This window comes from Cherax quadricarinatus, chromosome 79, assembly GCF_038502225.1.
Source record: "Cherax quadricarinatus isolate ZL_2023a chromosome 79, ASM3850222v1, whole genome shotgun sequence".
Taxonomy (NCBI): Eukaryota; Metazoa; Arthropoda; class Malacostraca; order Decapoda; family Parastacidae; genus Cherax; species Cherax quadricarinatus.
Genome location: NC_091370.1, coordinates 12643159 through 12656148, shown reverse-complemented (window position 1 = coordinate 12656148; position 12990 = coordinate 12643159). Strand labels below are relative to the sequence as shown.

The 12990-nt window shown below is 42.5% G+C and overlaps 1 long non-coding RNA gene across 1 annotated transcript; it reads left to right on the top strand.

Moving 5' to 3' along the window:
- Positions 1–1388: 1388 nt before the first annotated feature.
- On the top strand, positions 1389–7962 carry LOC128702655 (uncharacterized). Its single transcript, XR_011394206.1, has 3 exons — positions 1389–1602; positions 7504–7605; positions 7914–7962. It is a non-coding gene; the product is annotated as an uncharacterized lncRNA (long non-coding RNA).
- The last annotated feature ends 5028 nt before the right edge of the window (positions 7963–12990 follow it).

Genomic DNA, 12990 nt, shown 5'->3' with positions numbered 1-12990 from the left:
CATTTATAAACAAAAATTATGACTTGAAAAATATCAACACACAGGTCATTTTTCTCAGCAGTTCGTGTCTAATGTGTGGAATGTTGGAATTCGTGAATGATTTATATAACTGTATTTTTATTGGGACCATTCAGGCAAACTGTCTTTTCGTATTTATTATCCTGGTTGAATTCCCACACTGTTTACTTAGCACGTCACATACACACTTTATCTCGTGTATTGTTTCTGTGTATTTTTGACTGTCATTCTCTGTCTCCCTTGGATTTTTTTTTTTTTTTTTTTTTTGGTGTCTGACTGCCTTTCACAGGGGCTTGATAAAGCTCCTGGAGAGCGAAACGTTGCCACAATAAAATGTCACATTAGTTACACTTGTGTCCTTTTATCTAACATATTGTAGGCAATTCTACCAACATTATTGCAACAATTTAAATTCTTCCCTCCAGTCTAACACGCTCACACACTGCTTGCTAAAACACATCCCTGTATAATTTCTTCAAACCGCGTTACCGTCTATTCGTTTATCAATCACGGTGAAGTCCTGCATTATCAAGCACAGTTTTTTGTATTGTGTTACATTCCATTTCTATCTTGTACACCCCGACCTGACTCTGCTCTTAACAGATGTCAAGAACCTTACACCTGTTCTATGCAGCTAGAACGCTAGTAACCTCGTTCCTCGATCCTCCATGTTATAAATCACTTCCACGCTTCAGTGCAAACTCTTGAAAGGCTCATCACCTTCCTAAATCTTCTGTCTTCTGCAGGCAAACTTTCTTGTCTTTCCAGTTGCTCTATTTTCTGTCATACTCAGTCGATTTTATATCATTTATACATACTGTTGCTCCTTTGTCTTTAGTGAAATGGACAATACATCTAATCACTTGCCTAATCACGGAACGGGTGAGGCTTGAACCCATGGCAAGTGAGCCCTGAAACTAACAGGCATTTGTGGTCACAGTGGTGGCCCATGATAACCTCTCTATGGTGTATCTAAATATACCTAGTTCAATAAATTTTATTAGAGCTAGATGGCCCAGTGGTTAACGCACTGAATTATGAGTTTTAGCACTCGTTCGCCATGGGTTCCAACCCCACCCGTTTCCTGATTTGTTTGCAGTTGTTTTATTCCGTTTTCGTGAGTTAGTCATGCGTAATAAAAAACTTGAGGGAAGTACTAAATGCCTCAGACTATTGAAGTGAATAGCAAAGTGAAGAATATTTTCCTGTATGTCCTCCGTAACAAGAAATAATCTAATAATAATAAATTATAACCTTTACAGTAGTTATATTCGGTTTAAACCTTTGATTAATGTTCCAAATGAGAGATGTTTTAATTTTATCCTCTGTCATTGCTCGATATTCTATCGTATTTGTTTTTTTTTCAGAATCTATGTTGCTAAGTACTCTGCTGACGAATGCAGAGTCTTGAGTACTCTGCCAAAGAATCTGGGACACTGAGCACTCTTCCGATAAATTCCAGATCCCTAAGTACTCTTCCGATGAATTCCACACTCCTGAGTACTCTGATGAAGAATCTGAAGTAGTCGAGTACTCTACCGAAGGGGTAAATCAACATATCCTTGGATGCTTCTTGGATTAAAGGTAAAGTCTCTCTCGCAGCTTTTATCACTCAGAATCGTAATCTTGGTAATGTATTAATCAAGGCTGACTGAAGCCGCAAGAAAGTAGAGATAAGAAATATTAAGACGCATTGCTCTCATTAGCGTACACATTTTTCTTCGCCTGTGTGTTGCCTTAGTCTGTCTTGGCGATATGTCTTCTCTTTCTTTGTTATTATAAGCTTGTTGTGGTGCTGACTGGGAAGAAAATGTAGCTTGTGTTCACGTTATTTTATATTAAGGGGTAATTTTGTATGTATTGGAAAGTATGCTTAGATTTGGATATATATGGTTTTAAAATTTGTTAGAATGTAACACTCTAGGGGGGTAGCTTTTCTTCTGTATCTATAAATGATTACTTACACACACACACACACATACACACACACGTATAACTCGACCCCAGCAGCCACAAATAGGTGAGTACACACACACACACACACACACACACACACACGAGTCCTTGGTTCACCCAAAGGTGTAGGGAGGCAAAAACTAGGTGTACTAGAGAATGGAAAAGGTACAGAAGACAGAGAACTCAGGAAAATAAAGAAATCAGCCGAAGAGCCAGAAACGAATATGCACAGATAAGAAGGGAGGCTCAGAGACAATATGAAAATGACATAGCATCAAAAGTAAAGACTGACCCGAAGCTGTTGTACAGCCACATCAGGAGGAAAACAACAGTCAAGGACCAGGTAATCAGACTGAGGAAGGGTGATGGGGAATTCACAAGAAACGACCGAGAGGTATGTCAGGAGCTCAACACAAGATTTAAAGAGGTATTTGCAGTGGAAACCAGTAGGACTCCAAGAAATCAGAACAGGGGGGCACACCAGCAAGTGCTGGATGAGGTACATATAACCAAGGAGGAGGTGAAGAAGCTGCTATGCGAACTTGACACCTCAAAGGCGGTGGGACCAGACAACATCTCTCCATGGGTCCTTAAAGAGGGAGCAGAGATATTGTGTGAGCCATTAACAAAGATCTTCAACACATCATTTGAAACTGGGCAACTCCCTGAGGTATGGAAAATGGCAAATGTAGTCCCAATTTTTAAAAAGGGAGACAGACATGAGGCACTAAACTACAGACCTGTATCACTAACGTGTATAGTATGCAAGGTCATGGAGAAGATCATCAGGAGGAGAGTGGTGGGGCACCTGGAAAGAAACAAGTGTATAATTGACAACCAGCACGGTTTCAGGGAAGGAAAATCCTGTGTCACAAACCTACTAGAGTTTTATGACAAGGTGACAGAAGTAAGACAAGAGAGAGAGGGGTGGATCGACTGCGTATTTTTGGACTGCAAGAAGGCTTTCGACACAGTTCCTCACAAGAGGTTACTGCAAAAGCTAGAGGACCAGGCACACATAACAGGAAAGGCACTGCAATGGATCAGAGAATATCTGACAGGGAGGCAACAACGAGTCATGGTACGCGACGAGGTGTCAGAGTGGGCGCCTGTGACAAGCGGGGTTCCACAGGGGTCAGTCCTAGGACCTGTGCTGTTCTTGGTATACGTGAACGACATAACGGAAGGGATAGACTCAGAAGTGTCCTTGTTTGCAGACGATGTGAAGTTAATGAGAAGAATCGAATCGGACGAGGATCAGGCAGGACTACAAAGAGATCTGGACAGGCTACAAGCCTGGTCCAGCAACTGGCTCCTTGAATTTAACCCTGCCAAATGCAAAGTCATGAAGATTGGGGAAGGGCAAAGAAGACCGCAGACACAATATAGTTTAGATGGCCAAAGACTGCAAACCTCACTCAAGGAAAAAGATCTGGGGGTGAGTATAACACCGAGCATATCTCCTGAGGCGCACATCAATCAGATAACTGCTGCAGCATACGGGCGCCTGGCAAACCTACGGATAGCGTTCCGATACCTCAGTAAGGATTCGTTTAAGACTCTGTACACCATCTACGTCAGGCCCATACTGGAGTATGCAGCACCAGTTTGGAATCCACACCTAGTCAAGCACGTCAAGAAATTAGAGAAAGTGCAAAGGTTTGCAACAAGACTAGTCCCAGAGCTACGGGGATTGTCCTATGAAGAAAGGTTGAGGGAAATCGGCCTGACGACACTGGAGGCCAGGAGGGTCAGGGGAGACATGATAACGACATATAAAATACTGCGCGGAATAGACGAGGTGGACAAAGACGGGATGTTCCAGAGATGGGATACAGACACAAGAGGTCACAATTGGAAGTTGAAGACTCAGATGAATCAAAGGGATGTTAGGAAGTATTTCTTCAGTCATAGAGTAGTCAGGCCATGGAATAGCCTAGAAAGTGATGTGGTGGAGGCAGGAACCATACATAGTTTTAAGGCGAGGTATGATAGAGCTCATGGGGCAGGGAGAGAGAGGACCTAGTAGCAATCAGCGAAGAGGCGGGGCCAGGAGCTGTGACTCGACCCCTGCAACCACAAATAGGTGAGTAAATAGGTGAGCACATACACACACACACACACACACACACACACTAAAATCAACGACATGTTGAGAGAGTTACTGAACTTCAGTCCTATCAAATAGTGCTATGAAAATAGGTACAGAAAAAAAACCCGCATAAGGAATAAAAAACAGGAAATAGCTTGCAAGTTTAGGGGAAAGGAAAGTTGTTAGCTGCTAATGATATCACAAAATGCTGAACGACCATAGAAAAGTGAAATTCCAAACGCTTTCGTGATTTTTCACATTATTAGGGAACTATGATAGAGAAACCACGAAAGCGCTTGGAATTTTACTTTTTTTCCACAGTGATCGTTCAGCCTATTGTGGTATTACCCATTTATATGTTTATGCATTATTACTCTCATTGAATTCACAATGAGTGAAATACTCGCTAGAAAATAAACGCAAATAAAAACATTATTATGTAACTATAAACTAACGATAAATAACTAAAACATAAAAGAAGCCTGTCTAGTCTGGCGGAAAAACCAGGAACTATTTAGTGCATCACCGTGTGTTGGTGTTGTTAGGTGCGTTGTACCTAGTGCTGTAGTGAATTACCTCGGGAATGGTGAACGGTCTAAGTGAATGATCTTCTTAAGATATATAATGATATGGTGAGTTTTTGTTGTGATAATAAGGGTATAAAATATGGCTAGTAACTCGTGTTAAGGGATATATTTGGTTCTGAAGGTTAACTCTTCCCTCTCGTGCTCTCTTCTCCCCCCCCCCCCACCCACCCGGTCCACCGCCATCTTAACAACCGTGAATTGAGGCAGTTACGGTATTAGGGTATAATAGCTTCAAAGATGGTAAAAGGTATGTTTAATGTTTACTTTCACTACCAGCCTTACCACTACCACTATTTCTTACTTGGTACCGTCGCTGTCCCCCGCGTCTGTATACACTGGGTCTGGTAGATCAGTGCGACACTGATTTACCATTGATTCAATCAGTGATTTTTTTTTTTTTGGCAAGAAACTGACTTACGGTGTTTACTCTGACTTTAATTTTGCACCCTGTCTACCAGCACCACTAACCTCCCCTTAGCTTCAACTCCACTAACCTCCCCCTTCCATCATCTCCACTAACCTCCCCCTACCTTAATCACTACTAAATTTCCCTACCTTCATCTCCACTAACCTCCCCCTTCCTTCATCTCCACTAACCTCGCCCTTCCTTCATCTCCACTAACCTCCCCCTTCCTTCATCTCCACTAACCTCCCCCTTCTTTCATCTCCACTAACCTCCCCCTTCCTTCATCTCCACTAACCTCCCCCTTCCTTCATCTCCACTAACCTCCCCCTTCCATCATCTCCACTAACCTCTCCCTACCTTCAACTCCACTAACATCCCCCTTCCATTATCTCCACTAACCTCCCCTAACTTCAACTCCACTAACCGCCCCCTTCCATCACCTCCACTAACCTCTCCCTACCTTCAACTCCGCACACCCCTCCCCTCACACACCTCTCCCCCTCACACACCTCTCCCCCTCACACACCCCTCCCCCTCACACACCCCTCCCCCTCACACACCCCTCCCCCTCACACACCCCTCCCCTTACACACCCCTCCCCTCACACACCCCCTCCCCTCACACACCCCTCCCCTCACACACCCCTCCCCTCACACACCTCTCCCCTCACACACCCCTCCCCTCACACACCCCTCCCCTCACACACCCCTCCCCTCACACCTCTCCCCTCACACACCCCTCCCCTCACACACCCCTCCCATCACACACCCCTCCCCTCACACACCCCTCCCCACACACACCCCTCCCTTCACACACCCCTCCCTTCACACACCCCTCCCTTCACACACCCCTCCCCTCACACACCCCTCCCCTCACACACCTCTCCCCCTCACACACCCCTCCCCTCACACACCTCTCCCCTCACACACCCCTCCCCTCACACACCTCTTCCCTCACACACCTCTCCCCTCACACACCCCTCCCCTCACACACCCCTCCCTTCACACACCCCTCCCTTCACACACCCCTCACACACCCCTCCCCTCACACACCCCTCCCTTCACACACCCCTCCCCCTCACACACCCCTCCCCTCACACACCCCTCCCTTCACACACCCCTCCCTTCACACACCCCTCCCCTCACACACCCCTCCCCTCACACACCCCTCCCATCACACACCCCTCCCCTCACACACCCCTCCCTTCACACACCCCTCCCTTCACACACCCCTCCCTTCACACACCCCTCCCTTCACACACCCCTCCCCTCACACACCCCTACCCGCACACACCCCTCCCTTCACACACCCCTCCCCTCACACACCGCTCCCCTCAGACACCCCTCCCCTCACACACCTCTCCCCTCACACACCCCTCCCCTCACACACCCCTCATTACAATTGTACAATCTATGTGGGTTTAGTGCAAGTTATATTTTTATACCTAATACTTTTACACGTAAATTAATCAATTTTCTTAACTTCACCGAAGTTCCTCGTCGTAGCAACGCGTATTAAGAATGGAAAGTAGGTACGATACCTAACGCACTGGGAAATATGATACCTACGTAACGGCTGTCATCAGATCAGGCTGAGATATGCAGCCTGTCAGAGACGTAGGTTCTTACGCCAGGGGTAACGAGCTCATTAAAAATAAGTATTTAAATTCATTAGACAGTGTTTTTATGAATTGATTTTACTATATGTGCATATGTTAATTTATTTTTATCAGAACACACTGACAATTGTGCAATGTTGCAGCTTGCAAGAGTCCAAAAATAAGCGCTTTCCCTGCTACCCATCCAGACAGCGTTTGCAACTCGTCGCCCGCTGCGTTTTTTTTATCGTGTTTTAATAACACATGCTCGAAATTTAGCCCACGTAATCCAACTTTTTTGTTAGTTTCGTTATTAATGGGAAATTATTCGGAACTTAATATACGTTAACCTAACCCTAAAATTGCGAACATAAACAAACAAGATGGCTGTCCTAATGGTTGAAAAAGGTGAGATATGACCAGGAATCAGCCAGAGTTGAAAAAAAAGAGAACTTCATTTACCATGGAGGTAAATTAATTTTTTGGGGTGATACATATGTGCAACTCTTGGGCATCTTTATCGCCGAAAGGTTTCGCCTGCACAACAGGCTTTTTCAGTCGAATACAGTCGAAGATAACAATGCTATGGTAATGCCGACAGGTGTGGAAAAAGACATGTACTGTTCTTGACTGAGGAAGACACTCGTGGTGAAACGTCTCCTCTAATAAATGTTATTTTCCCACATCTTGTCGGTTTTTTTCCACAGGTCGATTATTACCATCAACTTGTTAATGATGGTCATCAGTACCGACATGACACGTCAGATTTTCTCTCGATTCCTGATCATGTTTGTACAAATAGTGCAGTTTGCTGAAATACTTACTAACGTATAATTTACTTTTGCAGGTGATGTGCTGAAGGATCCCTGGTGATATTGTGATGAGTTTCTCCTCCAACAACACGAGTTATGTTGATAAACAGCGTCTAGTTTTCTCCCACAAGGATAAGGTGAGTAAAACTCAACACAGTTTTTATTTGTAACATCTTAAATTTTGAATAAATAGTTTAGGAAACTGACAAGTTGATAAATGGCTCTTGAGCAACATTTGGGAATCTTTGAGGAAACGTTTCGCCAGCCAGTGGTTTTATCAGTCCAATAAAGAGAAAAATGGGTATAAATGGCTTCTCATTCTTCAACTCGTTGTTTTTTTTAAACTATTTATCTCATAAAATTACTTAATGTTATTGTACTCTAAATTGTTTATAAGCCATTGTTATTTTGAAACGTAAACAAATGGATTTTCATACCTCTGCAGGCAAGTGTGTTTATAGCTTCTCGAGGGACAGTTACACCTGGAAACAAAGGTACGTTCCTATTTCACTTTCGTTTACCTTCAGACAAGGAAGAACTTTCACGGGGTTGGGCAGGACCTGGGTGGTTGGTCCTCCTTCAATAAGAATCGTCACTGAGACGATTCTTTTTCGACTAAGGGTCGGGGCTACTCACCTTACTATTAGCTATCTGCTTGCAAGTACTCCTGCTCATCTCTCAGGAACCTGTGAATGATTTTACTTAACTATTTTTATTAGGATCATTCCAGTAGGCTACCTTCTCGTGTTTATTATCCTACTCTTCTCTCAGGAACGTGTGACCGGCAGTTGACTGTTCAGCACAGTTTTACAGTTTGCGCATAGCTTCGCCCTTTACGCTTCAGTGCCATTTTATATATATATATATATATATATATATATATATATATATATATATATATATATATATAATTAGAAGGGTACGTACAGGAATATCAAAGAACTTTTATGGGAATCTCTGCTGTTGCCAATTTAATAGTTTAAATCATGCGATTTTTTTAATTTGATGCAAGAGTTGAGTCGCGTTCATACTAGTAGTTATTATTTATTCACAACTTAGGTGATCTGATGTGTATCGTATTTGTTTTAATGTTAAGATTACCTGTTTTAATGTTAAGATCACCGAGTTAATAGAAAGCTCAGAAGCCTCATCAAATTTCATGGCTTTTTTTAAGTTCTTTAATTTACAAACAGGTATATGTATTCAAGTATATTTGTACGTCACTGACCCATTGGAGTGTTAGTGTGGTAATTGGCGAGTTTCGTGATGAAGTCTTCTAATTGCTATTGAGTTGGTATTAATCAGGCGCTGCTATTGTGTTGATTTGTTGCAGCTGCTGCTGTTACGTTGTGTGGCTCTGCTCCTTTCGTTACTGAGTTGGTGTTGTGCAGATGCTGCTGAGCTGGTGTAATCTAAGGGGCCTTCACCGGAGCTCTGTCAAAATCTCGAATCGCTTCAAGAAACTTCAAGATCTTCAACGTGTCAGTGAAAAACGGGAAAGTAGCAAAGTATGGAAAGACTGCGTAAAACCCGTATGGGTCATTTAATGCTCGCATTAAACTGGTGGCTTTTCATTTCCTTCTCCCCCCCCCCCTTCCTTTACTCTCTCTCTTTCCCTCCCTTTCATTTCCCCCACCTCTCTTCATCCCTCCTTGGTTCTTTCCTCACTCCCCTGTTCCCCATCCTCTCTTCCCCATTCTCCTTCTCTTCCCTTCCCCCCTCCCCTTCCAATTCATCCCCTTCCCTTCTCTCCGTTCACAGTGGAAAGTCAAGTAGGCAGGATAATGACCAGTGTGCTTGTTTACTTTACTAGCTTAATATGCCTTCATTTGTTTTTTCTTAATGACTTCAGATGTGGCCTCTAATTCGCCTAACAGGAAAACATATACGTTGACTTAGTGTTACTTTACGCCAATTAATTTTAATGAGGTTTACTGCTGGTTTTACTTCAGCGAGGCATCTGTTAGCCCATGTATACAATGTACACAATGATAGCCCATGTACACGAGAATAACTCTCTCTTCTAATTACTGAAGTCTAGGGTGTAGTATGCTAAGACTATGTTGCATTTTATTCGACGTATGTTACACACCCATATAGGCTGCCTCCCGACCAGTGAACCAGGTGCTAAGCGTTTAATGAGTATGGACCCCGTCGTTATACCAGTCCCTTAGTTCGACCATCTACTCACAGGGAAGCCTGCCAATGTTGTGAAGCAATGCAGCACACTCGTGAATCATACTTGGCACACTTGCCAAGTATGACTCACGAGTTCTCATTTGTGCTTGCATTTGCCTCATTGTACATACCTGAATAACACACACACACACACACACACACACACACATATATATATATATATATATATATATATATATATATATATATATATATATATATATATATATATATATATATATATATATATATATATATATAAAAGCTTATTTTTTGGTGAAAGAAATGCAGACTATTACTCTGCTGCCTTTTGCTCGTTCCTAAGTGGTTATTGTGCTACAGCCAGGTGTGCAGGCCTAGCTTACACCTCTTCGTAATATGGGGACATACTATCTAAAGATTAGTGTTTCTTGTCGCATTTCGCGGACGTAGGATCAAGCCTCCACCACTCCAGGAGCTGAATAACCCACACGACTTTCAAGATGTTATTAAGAAATGATAACCGTAGCAACGCAATAATTAAGCTCCTTTACAAAGGTGCCACAGCTGAGATACAGCAACAACAACGTTCCTTTACATTTGTCCTAGAGTTAGAATACAACAGCAATACTGCTTTTACAAAGGTTCAAGTGTTGGAGATTAAGATCTATTTTCTTTCCTGAAGGTCCTAGTGTTTGAGCACAGTAAGCATATTCTTTTACAAAGGTCCACCAAATGTTAAAGTGCAAGAACCATATTGTCTTACACAAAAGTCCAAGAGCTAGAGCAAACGTCCCACAGGTGAACTCTTAGGAATTATAGGACCCTTAAGAAATGGAGAGTTTTGATCCCCTGAATTAGTTTTCTCATTAATATCACACGTGATTACCCAGCCTTCCCTCGGGGGCTGCATAACCCCCTACGCGTTTAGCTCTTTCCCCGTGCAAATTACAATGAATATTGAGTTCATATTCTCTTACTGGTCAGGAATATCGTATTGAATTCTTTCCAGTATACGTAATTCCTAATCTTAATAAGGCAATACATAAAGACGTATTAGTGTACCTACCAAATTACGATTACAAGGGTCGAGTCATGGCTCTCGTTCCTTGCCCTTGAGCTGTGCGTTATTTTATAAATGCAATTAACAATTATCCCTATTTTTGGGCCACTGTTAACAATATCGGTAACATGATTTAGTTTTAGAGGGATTGAATGCTAATTGGTTAATGGAGCCTACTGACTACACTAGGGTCGTTAAGGTTGAGTGTCATTAATACTTTAACCCTTAAAATTAAGGTGAAAGTAAACTCTTGAGTAAATATACGAGGAGGGATACACTCTACACTCTATATGCCCTGGCTCACAACTCTCAGTATATATGCCCTGGCTTGCAACTCAGTATATATGCCCTGGCTTACAACTCAGTATATATGCCCTGGCTTACAACTCAGTATATATACCCTGGCTTACAACTCAGTATATATGCCCTGGCATACAATTCTCAGAGCATACATCTTTACTCGAGAGATAAACCTCTCTGTGTAGTTTTTCTTTCTGAAGACATACACACTTATCGGTCTGTTTACCCTTGCTAAAGACATACACACCTTTCGGTTTATATACCCTTGCAAGAGAGATACATATGCCTTTTGGTTTATTTACCCTTGCACGAGAGATATTCACCTTTCAATGTATCAAATAATATTTGAATAAATTACTGATTATGAATAAATTAGTGCAGGATGCATGGTTAAGTTGTTATGGAGTAAAAGGAAATCTTTCCACTTTCCTGAAATGAAAGATGAGTACACGAGTGAGTGAATACGTTGTTCTCTTTGTGTATTCATGGGTGAGTCAATACATTTAGAACAGCACTTTAGCAGTGGGAGCGCTAAACCAGCAAGGGACGCGCACACAGGCTGGGGTATTGTATTATGTTTATTAAAAGGAGTGAATGCCTGCCATTTCTTTTATCCAGGGGCTTTTCGCAGTAACTCTTGGATAAGATATGTCTCATCTAACCACACCTCGTGGGCAAGTATATTTTTATCTTGTGTGAAGCAGTAAACCCGTGCCTGAGTGGTGTAGGCTCGATCGACCACCTGAATAGCTGGAGACAAATACTCTTTCAGACTCTTCCCTTATTATATTCTGTTTCTCATTTCTACCTTTCTCTCCCCTCTCTGTCTCCCTTATCTCCACCATTCAACTCATCTGGTAGGGTAACAGGGTTTTCTTATATTGAGACTGCCAGATACCTGTGGATACCTGATATGTTGGTAGTTAATGAACTCCCTGCGGGCTTGTGTAGTGATGCCTGTGTTTGTTTGGGATAAACGATACCACGAGCAGGGTTAGAACCCGCGGTCAGAGAGTCATAAAACTCCAGACCGACCGGGAGGATTCTATCCCCGCCCGTGGTATGGTTTGTTTGCAGTCATTACGATTTCGTGCGTTTTGCGTGGGATGGTGTGGGCTAGGTTAGGTTAGGTCCCATCCGTCCCTGTCCAGCTCGCCTATATATACACTGGCTCCCTCTCTTGTGTGTTAGTGGGTCTTTGTAGATGGTCCAAGTCTGACCGAAACGTAGTCGTTAGCTTCTCTCTATGTGCGGGTTATTTGTGTATTGTTCCAGTCACGGTATTGTGCCTTTTTGTTCATTAGATTAGGATTGGTTTTGATGGACCTTGTTGAATTGGTTCTCTTAATGACGATGCCAGGAGACTCAGATACACCCTACGCTCGTGGTCTTCAGTACAGTGGGTGCGTAAAGAAAATACCCATGCGTAATTAACATAACGCAGAGCAACACACAATAACACATAACACAGCATAACATAATTACACCACATAACACACAGCAACACCACATAACACGAAGCACCACATAACATGGAACACCGCATAACATGCAACATCACATAACACGGAACACTATATAACACGCAACATCACATATGCAACACCACATAACACGCACTATACATAAAGCAACACATTGTACCCAAAAGCATCACATAACACAGTAATACTACACACAATAAAACCACTTAGCACAATAGCATCACGTAACACAAACTCTACATAGCACGCAATTACACTACATGACATACCACCTAGCACAATAGCACCACTCAACACACAACACTGCAAAACACAATAAAATCTCATACAACAGTTAGCAAACAATAAAATCTGCAGGAAAGCACATGAGCACCAGTCAACAACAGACTTCATATGTATTTAATATGTATTTAATACATATTAAAAATATCTCACTTTAAATGACGAGAATAATAGACTTCAGTAGTTAAACAAGAGCCAGGCAGAGGAACTTCTCTTAAAAGCATTGACTTTTTTTT